The sequence below is a fragment of the Conger conger genome, chromosome 12 (genome assembly GCF_963514075.1).
Source record: "Conger conger chromosome 12, fConCon1.1, whole genome shotgun sequence".
Classification (NCBI taxonomy): domain Eukaryota; kingdom Metazoa; phylum Chordata; class Actinopteri; order Anguilliformes; family Congridae; genus Conger; species Conger conger.
In genome coordinates this window covers 1,011,420-1,023,993 of record NC_083771.1, presented here as the reverse complement: position 1 = coordinate 1,023,993, position 12,574 = coordinate 1,011,420, and positions in this window count along the sequence as shown.

Genomic DNA, 12,574 nt, shown 5'->3' with positions numbered 1-12,574 from the left:
CCAGCGACTTGTAGAGCAATTTTAAGGTAAGTGTTGCTAAGACTGAATAAGCTGTGCACATTTTAGGCCGACAAGCTTTGCAAAAAGTTAGTTTCATTTGTATTTTGTTTTATATTTATATACAACATCCTGTTTCAGTAGGCTACCTCAGTTCATTTTCAGGTCATGCTCTTTAAAATGTATACAAATAGGCTATATTTAATTATCAGAGTAAAAGAGAGTAGCTTGATTATCTTGTAGTAAATAAGTGTTTTCCCAGGATAAACACAGACATCACACAATACTGACAACATAACGCTTTATTGTTGAGGACGCAAAAGTGCTTTGCAGATTTCCTTCAAGCTGGTGTTAATTTCTTGGAGGGACGTGTCGATTTGGTTGACTGCTGTAAGTAGACTCTTGATTCCTCAGGACCTCATCCGTAAGGACAGCCGGATCACCTCTTCGGCCTCGGTACCTGGGTGCAGCAGGAGCAGCAGCGGCGGCAGCAGGTGGTGGAGCCACATCATGGGAGGTGCACTCGCCAGCTAGAAATATGACACAACATTTGTTTTTTTTCGTTTTATGTGTGGCTCTTTTTTCATTTGAAAGAAACATTAAATAAATCTTAATTGAAAAATGTTTAATTTACGTTGGATGCAGACTGACTTATTTTTACATTACATTACGTTACATTACGTAGACGCTCTTATCAGGAGCGACGTACAACAAAGTGCAAATCAAACACAAGAACACGTGCAAAAGTGGACCTGAGAGGACAGTACAGTTCCGAGTCCTAGTGTAAACATACAGAAATTCAGAACCCTTGAAGAGTTGTTTGGAGCTGTACAGTACAAAACAGAGCTTTAGGCTATTAAGATTCAAATAATTTGAAGACGATGCATACAAAACTGCAGTGGGCTATACGCTATCCGTATCCTTTCTTGAAATGAATGTTAAATAGCTGTACATTCCGACACGGATATCCATTACGCACCATATCGCACAATATAACATTACTGGTTTCCCGTTTCCACTTCATTCAATCCGAAGAGAAACCCCCACAAATGTTCTGTTTGTTTGGTGGGACTGTACGACCTAGGTTAAACTACACTAACCACTAAGCTATCAGTGATGGTTTTCAGAATGTATTATGATACAACAATTATCACCTTACCATCTGGGTTTGATGTTGTCTCCAGTGGAGGCATGTCGGTGTCTCCGTCAGGTATAATTCCTGACAGAGAGGTCTCCCCAATAATGCCAGCGATGCGCTCGTCAGCAGGTGATATTTGTGCCTGTGAGCCTCCTCCTCCTGTGGCTGATGCATGTTTTTTTTGTGCGCTTATGCGTTTCTTTGCCTCCAGTTTCATGTCAAACCATTTACGTTTAACCTCGGATATGGTTCTATTGTCTACAGAGGCAACATTAACAGCATCTGTCACCTCCTTCCAGGCCTTCGCTTTGCCTGTCCCTGTCACAACACCACTACTGATAGAAGAAAATGAAATATTTTTTACCCAATAACATATTTCACCCAAGATGATTTCGATCTCCGCTTCGGAAAAGGATTTTTATATATATATATATATTTTCTCTCTCTTTCCTTGTTTGTGCCATGATGACTGACAGGTCGACTGGATGCTTCTACACCTCCTTATATGGCAATCATTGTCTATTCATGGGCGGGGATTTATGCTAATTGCTGATTACCGGGAGCGCGCTTTCACTTTACGATGGATTGGCATTCATGATCATACACACGAGTTTACGATCAGATCTGGGTTTCCCGCGGCGTTCATGAATCCGGAGTAGGTTTTTAGTAGTGTGGACGTTTATGTGCAAATCTGCACATAGACTTACTAACGTTTCATGAATGAGACCCGTTATGCGCAAAAACAGGAAGTGGGCTTCATTTCGTTCTACATCGTCTGATCTGGCTGATATTTTACAAATATGTTCACTGTTGGAGTGCAATCACATCCATATACACATTCATGTGGGAGTGGCTACACAGCGCCCCCTGTTGTTATTTTCTAATATTGAGGACATATACTTTCACGTAAATGCACCAAATCTGGTAGACCTTTAGGTCTCCTCAAGACACACATTTCTCATTTGCATCCCTTAACTTTTCCGAACAGGAAGTCAGCCATTTTGGATTTTGTGTGTTTAAGTGTTTTTACACGTACCAAACTTTGAAATACTCCTCCTAGGGGGTTCATCACATTCACACCAAATGTGGTGAGAATGGTCTCAGGATAGTCCTGATGCTAAATTGAAAGGATATTTCTGATCTCTCAAACGGTACGGTACGGTGTACAATTTTATGTCGCGCCGTGCCAACAGGAAATGGCCGTAATTTCATTCTAGATCGTCTGATCTGGCTGATATTTCACACATATGTTCGTTGTTGGAGCTATATACAAAACAGCTGTTTGGAAAGTTAGCTTGCAAACCAAGAAGTCTTAAGGAATTTGAGGCGTTTCTATTTGACTTCATTTGAGAGAAAATTGTAGGCTCCCTTGAGGAAACAGTGAAGCTGACTACACAATCTATTTGACTCAGACAAATTGCGTCACTAACTTCCCTCCATTTCTGATACGCGGATTCCATCTATTGGCAAAAAGTGGTGATTTGTTCAAGTGATTTGTCAACGATTGTTTGTTTTTTATAGAGAGCCAGTATGCATAACGATGTATGATTTACAGCTGCTGCCTACGTGACAAAATGTATTGACAACACCCAGCCCAACGTTTCTTTTATCTATCTTCATTATATGAATAGAATAACTAAAATAAATATCAAAGACATTTAGACTTAGACAGGCTTTTACTGGCAGGACAGTATCATATTTAAAAGATTAACACATAGGCTATAATACAGTATAATGCATTGATGTGAACTGTTATTTTGTTACTAAATCATATTGTAGCATATTTAGGAATATAAAAAACAGCCCTTAGCACAGTTAGGTTGCAAACCAAGAAGTCTTTTTGTCGCGCTGAATTAATTAACGGTTGCATTCATTTCTCAGGAATGAAGTGAAAAAGAAACGTTAGCATCTGAGGTGGCTCATATCAGCTGCTCGAACCCTACATGATCATGAGACCGTTATGTTCAACAACGGTATCGCAGGCAGGTAGTTTCGAGATGACACGCACAGGCTAACAGCAGCCAGTCTCTGTGAGGCCAAAAACAGGTCAGCTACATTGGTTTACATGAATAGAAAACTTTCAGTTAAATCGCCAGCTCTGTTAGTTTATTAGGCTTGTCATTAAACACCAACTAAGAGAACAAAATCTCGCTAGAAAAGGCAACTTAAAAGGCAAATACCGTATTGAGGGCAGAGAGTTGGCATCTCCTTTATATTTGGCTGAACAAATGCGTTTCAGGCAGGATAATTATCGCTGAATCCTTGCAATATTATCCGACCCTTCATTGACAAAATGATTTAACCAAGAAAAAAGAAACATACAACTTTTGGCCAATAGATGTGACCCAGGTATAAAAAATAGGGCACTGTAGCGTAGTGGTTAAGATATTTGACTGGGACGGTCAGTGGTTTGATCCTCGGTGCAGCCACAATAAGATTGAATAGATCTTTAAGCCAATGGTTTAATTTTGAATGCATATTTATAACCTAATGTCTTTTCAAGCATAAATTGTGCCTCCCAGTGTAAAAACTGTGATAATTAATCTCTGCTCTCCATCATTGTGCGGGTAAACATTACAGGACTGTAGCATGTTATCACGTTGCGCAAGCAAGAAGTGATTTTTTGTTGATATCTTTTAGGCCTTTTTCAGCTTTATTGGACAGTATAGTATAGAGAGACAGGAAGAATGGGGGCGAGAGAGAGGGCAAGAGAGAGAGAGAAATACGACAAATGTCAGACGGTCGGATTTGATCCGCCGACGTCGCGGCTCGCAATGAGCATGCGGTCAGTGCTCTATAGGCTGCGCCACCGAGACGCGATTTTTGTTTCATTCTACATTGTCTGATGTGGCTGAAACTTCACACCTGTTCATTTTCGTGCCAGGCAAACAGGAAGTGGTCTGACTTCAATTCTCCATTGTCTGATGTGACGGCAACTTTACACAGATGCTCATTGTTGGAGTGTAATCAAATCGATATACCAAAAATGGCTCAATGTTATAGCGCCACCATCTGGCAACAGGAAGTGAGGCTTATATCATAGTTTTATGCATTCCAATAGCGGCACCAACATCTTCATTGATCAAAGGGGAATTCCTGTGCACACGATACGTTGCCCAGGAAGGTAATTATTTCCAAAGTGTGTATATATTGTTAATCATGGCATTGGCACAACTATGCCACCAAGGCGACTGCGCCCATGGTGCTTGGGCCCGCTCATTGCTGCTTGCAGCTATATTTATTATTATTATTCTCTTTAAATGGGAACAGTTTACCTGAGCAATCATGAAAAGAAACCAGAGAAGATGTGGTGCCACGTTTTGGTGCAGCAAGAGTCCTTGTGTTTGTCTTGCAAGGCTTTTGTGAATTAATTTAGCGGGGCCTATTTAAGGAGCATTGGGGTAGTCTGGGTTCCTTTAACCCTTTGCCTGATTTCAGAGTTTGCCTAACCCTTCTGATTTGTTTGCGCCACATCCGTTTATTTGGTTTTGACTTTTGATTCCGTTTTTTTGCTTTGATTTTTGCCTACCCCGTATGTACCTTTGCCCTTTTATTTTCTGGATTTTGACCTCATCACTTTTTCAACTTTCCTTTTGCATCTCATTTTGGCTTGGTTATCTTGTGATCTCTTGGCTTTGGACTTGGAATATAATAAACAATGTTTGGCAATATCCCTTGCTCTGCGTCTGGGTTCTCAGGGCCGTACATAACAAATATGCAAGTTTTGTTCAGCACAAATTCTGACTCATCTCATCCATATTGACACGGGGTGATGATTATTCTCTGGCAGGGGAGGGGCGATATCATGACCGCCTACTGTAAAGCTTGATAATTACAGTGAAGTACAGGCGAGTCACTTCTTTTGAGGTGAACATTTTATCACGGAAAATGGCACGAATGACTGGACTTCAGGTGCTGCATGCCTTGTGGAAGAAGCAAACAACTCATCTGGTATCGACAGTGATGAAGAGTCATTCTGAACAGCAAAAGGAACCAGCTGAGGAACAACTTCATGAGTAAATGCATTTCCTGCATGTGGACTGCAACTTCTCCAACTTTGAATAAAGTAATATTTACATTTGTAAATTACTATACGTGATGTGTAGTGGTGTAGCCAGGATTCTAAAACTGGTTGTACTTGCAGCACAATCAATATTAATGGACTGTATCTATGTTCAGGGAAATGGCAGAAAAAGAACACTTTGCTAAACAGACCAACTGCAAGAGGAAGTGTATGTCTTAAGATAATATTGTTAAATATGTGCTGTATAAAAACCTGTGGTGTTCTTCCAAATAGTCAATAATGCATGTTTGTAAGTTCCCACTCTGTTCTGAATTCATAAAGGATTCTTACCATTACATCTCAAAATCATACCTCTGCATTTTTTTCTTAGGTAGAGGCACCTTTGTTTGTAGGCTATACACACATACAGGATTTATAAATTAGATTTTTTGGACAGTGCTGCAACAAATTCTATACATGCTATACAAAGAACTGTCATCACTGGAACAGGAAGCAGTGGCACTTATGGAGGAGCTCACTGCACAGCTGTGTGGTGTCTCAGAGACGGAACCCAAGGAATCTCAACAGGCCATGTATGATCATGTGCCTGTGCCTCCAGCCACACAGACTCTGGATGTCAACAAGGTGGCGTCGTATGGTCGCAAGAGGTGCATGCTGTGCAGGATGGACATTGGGAAGAAACAGAACACTCCGGGTGATGTCCCCCTTTGTGGACAGCTAAAAGGGCACATTTGGGATATTTGGGAATTGCATCTTCATTGTATGTAGATTGTGTGGTGATTTCAATAAGTTCCTGAATCAAAATATGTATGTCTTTGAAATGGCTCACCGAGTACTGCTTTGTGGAAAGGCGTTCTCTTAGAGGTAGGGAGGGGTCAGGCCAAGTGTGAAAAGCCTACTTACTCAGCCTTATATTTTATATTTCTAATTGGATTTACTACAATATCTTTGAGACCCAAGACCAAGATGAACAAATGTCAGCAATCCAAACAATTGGTTAGTGCAGGTTCTTGCAACATTCCTGTACGGGCTCAAAACTGAGGGTTTGAATGTGTGATTCTAGAACAATTTACAACCCAGAAATGATTCAGTCCTACTTGCTGTTCTCATATGATTGTAGTGGAGTTTGTGCTGAAACACTTTGGAATCACTGTATATAAATTTGATTAAAATGACAAATGTCAGAGCGTGGCAGTCATTACTTCTCATTTTGCCTTCAGACCCCAGAGGGTTAAAGCTGAGCAGAAACAGCTTTTGCACTGAAAGCACTGCCTAAGCACATTTGGGATAAATAAGGACTTCTGGGTGTGTGTGATGTGAATTTATGGAGTAACAAGGGAGTTTCTGGCATAAAGTACTCAGGCTATTTGTCAGGAGATAGATGGGTTGAAGTAGAGGCCAATGTTTGAACATCGAGCCACAGAAATAAGTTTGAGGCAATTTGATACTCCAGAAATGTACTGTTCCTCATTGCAATCCCAAAAGCCAGGCTTCTGCCCAGTTTCTAACTGGGGACCAGTCTCGTGTGAGGCAAATGCGATAACCATGATACTTTTGAAACCACATGGCAGCAAGGCATCATAATTAAACTGCACCCTGGTCCTGGAGAGCTGCAGGATGTGCTGGCTTTCGTCTCCACCTTAAAATAAGCAACCGATTCAGACCCAAGAAACCAGGTGAGGTGAGTTAATTGTGTAATCAATGGCTTTCATTGATCAATTAATGCCAAGTAACAACGAAATCCAGCACACCCTGCGGCTCTCCAGGACCAGGGTTGCCGACCCCTGAATTAGGGGAACCACAAGAGGAGAAAGGGAAAATGGTAGAAGAATCCAATTAGACTTATGAGGCACTGCCAAACACAGTTTCTAAAGAGTAACTGGAGTAGCTCCACACAAACTGGAGAGCTTTAGAAAGAGAGAGAATATTCCAGAAAATTGATACAGCCACCTGAAGACAAAGTAACATGAGAAGAGAAGTGCTGAATGTCTTTTAAAATATCTGTGCTACTGGGCATTGGCTCAGGGTCTGAAGCAAAATGAAACACACAAACCCAGAAATGAGGGGAAAATGAGCCTTAAATAGAGTAGGCCCCGCCTACCAATAATGGATAATTGGTTTGGTAATTAGACTGCACCTGGCTACCAATTAACCAAGGCAGCAATCTGCACACGTGAGCCAAAAAAAAATACCGGCTGGAAAATGAGTTGGGAAACCCTGACAGCGGTAAAAGGAAATCTCAGATCCTGAGTTTGATGTGTAGTTTGTGCAGTGGAGTGGCTATCACGTTTCCCAAGAAAACAAAAGGTCCTCAGTTTAAAGCTGAGCAAGAACTGCCTCAGCACACTTGTGATGAACAAGGATTCATGGGTGTGGCTGACGTGCATTTACGGATTAACAAATTCTTCTGGCATAAAGTACTCAGGCTAATTGTCTGGAGATAAATTCAAACACTGGTCTCTGCTTGAACCTTTCGGATATCAACGTTAAGCCACAAATATAAGTTATAGGCACTACACTGCAGAAACTACACGTCAATTTCCTGAGAATGTGCCCTTTTTGTGACTAAGCATTAAAAAAAATTATTATGATATCTTGCTGGCATATGGTTTCTTGTGTATTGTGCTTATTACGTTAGCCTCAAAAGACAAAGGTCCCTAAATTGGGCAGAAGCATGGCTTTTGGGATTGCAACGAGGAACAAAGCGCATGTCTGGAATATCAAATTGCATAAAGTTTCTCTCTGTGGCTCAACGTTGATGTAAGAATTTCAAACATTGGTCTCTACCTGAACCTATCTATGAATCTGACAATTATCCTGAGAACATTATGCCAAAAGAACCATCTTGTTAATCCATAAATTCATGTCACCCACACCCACAAATCCTTGTTCATGGCAGGTGTGCTTAGGCAGTGGTGATAGAGCAGAAACAGCTTTTTCACTGTCTCAAACCAAGGACCGTTAGCATTCTTGGCAAACCTGATAGCCACTACACTGCAGAAACTTCACATCAAGCTCAATACCCGAGTAATTTTGGCAGGAAAAAGTGCTTCGACACAAAAAGATTGTGCACTTTGATTAACTTAGCATTCAAAGCAATTAATATATCTTTCTGGCATGCGGTTTGGATTGTGTAGTGCTTATCACGTTAGCCTCACACGCGATATGTCCCTAGTTTAAAGCCGAGCAGAAACATGGATTTTGGGATTGCAACAAGGAACACAGTCCATGTCTGAAATATCAATAGTGTAAAACTTCTCTCTGTGGCTCAACGTTGACATCTGTCAAGTCCAAACATTGATCTGTACTTGAACCAACCTATCTATCTCCTGACAATTAGCCTGAGTAATTTATGCCAGAAGAGCTACATTGTTAATCCAAAAGATCATGTGACCCATGAATCCTTAGTTATCTTAAGTGTGCTTGGCCAATGTGAAAGCCGTTTCTGCTCGGTTTTGAACCAAGAACCTTTAGCGTTCTTGGCAAACATGATAGCCACTAGCCTGCAGGAAAATGTGCTTCAAACAAACATTTTTTGTAATTTTCATAATTTAGCATTCAAAGCCATTAATATACCTTGCTGGCACGTAGTTTCGGTTGTGCAGTGCTTATCACATTAGCCTCACACGTGATAGGCCCTCAGTTTAAAGCCAAGCAGAAACATGGCTTTTGGGATTACGAGGAACACAGTGCATGCCTGGAGTACGAAATTGTCAGCAACACATCATATTAATTGCGTTTAATTAAAAGTTATGAAAATTGCACAACGATTTTGTGTTGAAGCACATTTTCCTGCTATAAGGGAGTGGGGATGGAAGACCAGCCGAGACCTAAAAGGGAATCTTAAGTTACCCACTGGACGTGTGATAGCCACCAATAGAATCTAGGGGAACCACAAGAGGAGAAAGGGAAAATGGTAGAAGAGTCCATTTAGACTTATGAGGCACTCCCAAACAGTTTCTATAGAGTAACTGGAGTAGCTCCACACAAACTGGAGAGCTTTAGAAAGAGAGAGAACATTCCAGAAAATTGATACAGCCACCTGAATACAGAGTAACATGGCTTAGGAAGAGAACCTCAACAGGGTGAAATCAGACAACAAAACTCTAATCTTAATCCTAAGAAAAGAGAAGTGCTGAATGTCTTTTAAAATATCTGTGCTACTGGGCATTGGCTCAGGGTCTGAAGCAAAATGAAACACACAAACCCAGAAACAAGGGGAAAATGAGCCTTAAATAGAGTAGGCCCCGCCTACCAATAATGGATAACTGGTTTGGTAATTAGACTGCACCTGGCTACCAATTAAGGCAGCAATCTGCACACGTGAGCCAAAAAAAGGTACTGGCTGGAAAATTAGTTGGGAAACCCTGACAGCAGCAAAAGGAAATCTCAGATCCTGAAAATTTTTATTTTGACACTTTCTTGCACATTTTTTCTTTTGTCATATTTGGCACATTTTCTATTCATTTCAGTCCAAAGAATCAAAATTTTAAAACAGCTGGATTTTTTCGTTTTTCAGGCCCCCCTCAACTATTGGACAGACTAAAGATATACATTTTTAGCCTAGCTTTAAATAAGGTGATAGTGTCCGCACCTCAAACATGAGCAGGCAATTTGTTCCACAGGAATGGAGCACAATCGGAAAAGGCTCTGCCACCTATGGAACTTTTAGTTATTCTAGGAATAACAAGGAGGCCTGCACCCTGTGAACGGAGTATTCATGAGGGAGTATAAGGATGAAGTAAATTGTTTACATACAGAGGGGCAAGCCCATGTAAGGCTTAAAAAGTCAGAAGTAGTATTTTGTAATCTATTCAGAAATTAACAGGCAGCCAGTGAAGTGAAGCTAACACTGGGCTGATGTGCTCAAATCTCCTTGTTCTAGTAACAATACGAGCTGCTGCATTTTGAATTAGCTGGAGCCCTTTCAGAGAGCAATTTGCACATCCAGACAAAAGAGCATTGCAGTAATCTAATCTTGAGGTAACAAAAGCATGGACTAGCTTTTCTGCACCATTTAGGGACAGTATCTTCTGAATTTTGGAGATATTCCTCAAGTGATAAAAAGTAACCCGAGAGATGTTTTTAATATGTACATCAAATGCAAGATGTGGATCAAAAGTAACACCAAGGTCTTTGATGACAGCACTGGAAGTGATAGAAATTCCATCAATGTTTGGCATATCGTCAGATAATTTAGGGACTTGGGCCCCACTAACATTATCTCGGTCTTATCTGAGTTCAGCAAAAGAAAGTTATGACTCATCCATTTCTTTATGTCTTGAAGACACGCTTCCATTTTGACAGCTGGACAACTTCCTCAGGTGTGACTGATAGATACAACTGTATGTCGTCAGCATAGCAGTGGAAGTTAATGCCATGTTTGTGAATAACTTGTCCCAGGGGAAGCATATAGAGAGAGAAAAGCAAGGGCCCAAGCACAGATCCTTGTGGTACTCCGTGTCTAACCCTGGATTGATAAGACAATGGTTCTTTGGGCATGAAGTACTCAGGCTAATTGTCAGGAGATAGATGGGTTGGTTCACGTAGAGACTAATGTTTGACATTTTCTGAAATTACCCGGAAACCACGGTGATGAGTTTTTACGCAATTTGATAATCAGACATGCGCTGTGTTCCTCGTTGTAATCCCAAAAGCCATGTTTCTGCTTGGCTTTAAACTGAGGGCCTATTGCGTGTGAGGCTAACGTGATAAGCATTACACAACCAAAACCGCATGCCGGCAAGATATATTAATCGCTTTTAATACTAAATTATGAAAATTGCACAATCTTTTTGTGTTGAAGCATGTTTCCCTGCTAAATGAAATCTCAGATGATGAGTTTGATGTGTAGTCTCTGCAGGGTAGTGGCTATCATGTTTGCCAAGAACGCTAAAGGTACTCGGTTCAAAACCGAGCAGAAACTGCTTTCACATTGGCCAAGCACACTTGCGATAACTAAGGATTCATGGGTCACGTGTTCTTTTGGATTAACAACGTAGCTCTTCTGGCATAAATTACTCAGGCTAATTGTCAGGAGATAGCAAGGTTGGTTCAAGTACAGACCAATGTTTGGACTTTTCTGATATCAACGTTGAGCCACAGAGAGAAGTTTTACACAATTTGATATTCCAGACATGCACTGTGTTCCTTGTTGCAGTCCCAAAATCCATGTTTCTGCTCGGCTTTAAACTGTGGACCTTTCGCCTGTAAGGCTAACGTGATAAGCACTACACAACCGAAACCGCATGCCAGCAAGGTATCATACTAATTGCTTTTAATAACAAGTCATGAAAACTGCACAATCTTTTTGTGTTGAAGCACTTTCTCCTGCCAAAATAACTAAGGTTTTGAGCTTGATGTGAAGTTTCTGCAGTGTAGTGGCTATCATGTTTGTCAAGAACGCTAAAGGTTCTTGGTTCAAAACCGAGCAGAAACTGCTTTTTCCACTGTAAACACTGCCAAAGCACATTGCGATGAACAAGGATTTGTGGGTGTGGGTGACGTGAATTTATGGATTAACAAGATGGTTCTTCGGGCATATTATACTCAGGCTAATTGTCAGGAGATAGATGGGTTGGTTCATGTCGAGACTAATGTTTGAAACTTTCTGACATTAACCTTGAGCCACATTGATGAGTTTTTCCGCAATTTCGTACTCCAGACAGGCGCTGTGTTCCTCGTCGCAATCCCAAAAGCCATGTTTCTTCTCGGCTTTAAACTGAGGGCCTAACGCGTGTGAGGCTAACGTGATAAGCATTACACAACCAAAACCGCATGCCGGCAAGATATATTAATCGCTTTTAATACTAAATTATGAAAATTGCACAATCTTTTTGTGTTGAAGCATGTTTCCCTGCTAAATGAAATCTCAGATGATGAGTTTGATGTGTAGTCTCTGCAGGGTAGTGGCTATCATGTTTGCCAAGAACGCTAAAGGTTCTCGGTTCAAAACCGAGCAGAAACAGCTTTCACATTGGCCAAGCACACTTGAGATAACTAAGGATTCATGGGTCACGTGTTCTTTTGGATTAACAACGTAGCTCTTCTGGCATAAATTACTCGGGCTAATTGTCAGAAGATAGCCAGGTTGATTCAAGTACAGACCAATGTTTGGACTTTTCTGATATCAACGTTGAGCCACAGAGAGAAGTTTTACACAATTTGATATTCCAGACATGCACTGTGTTCCTTGTTGCAGTCCCAAAATCCATGTTTCTGCTCGGCTTTAAACTGTGGACCTTTCGCCTGTAAGGCTAACGTGATAAGCACTACACAACCGAAACCGCATGCCAGCAAGGTATCATACTAATTGCTTTTAATAACAAGTCATGAAAACTGCACAATCTTTTTGTGTTGAAGCACTTTCTCCTGCCAAAATAACTAGGGTTTTGAGCTTGATGTGAAGTTTCTGC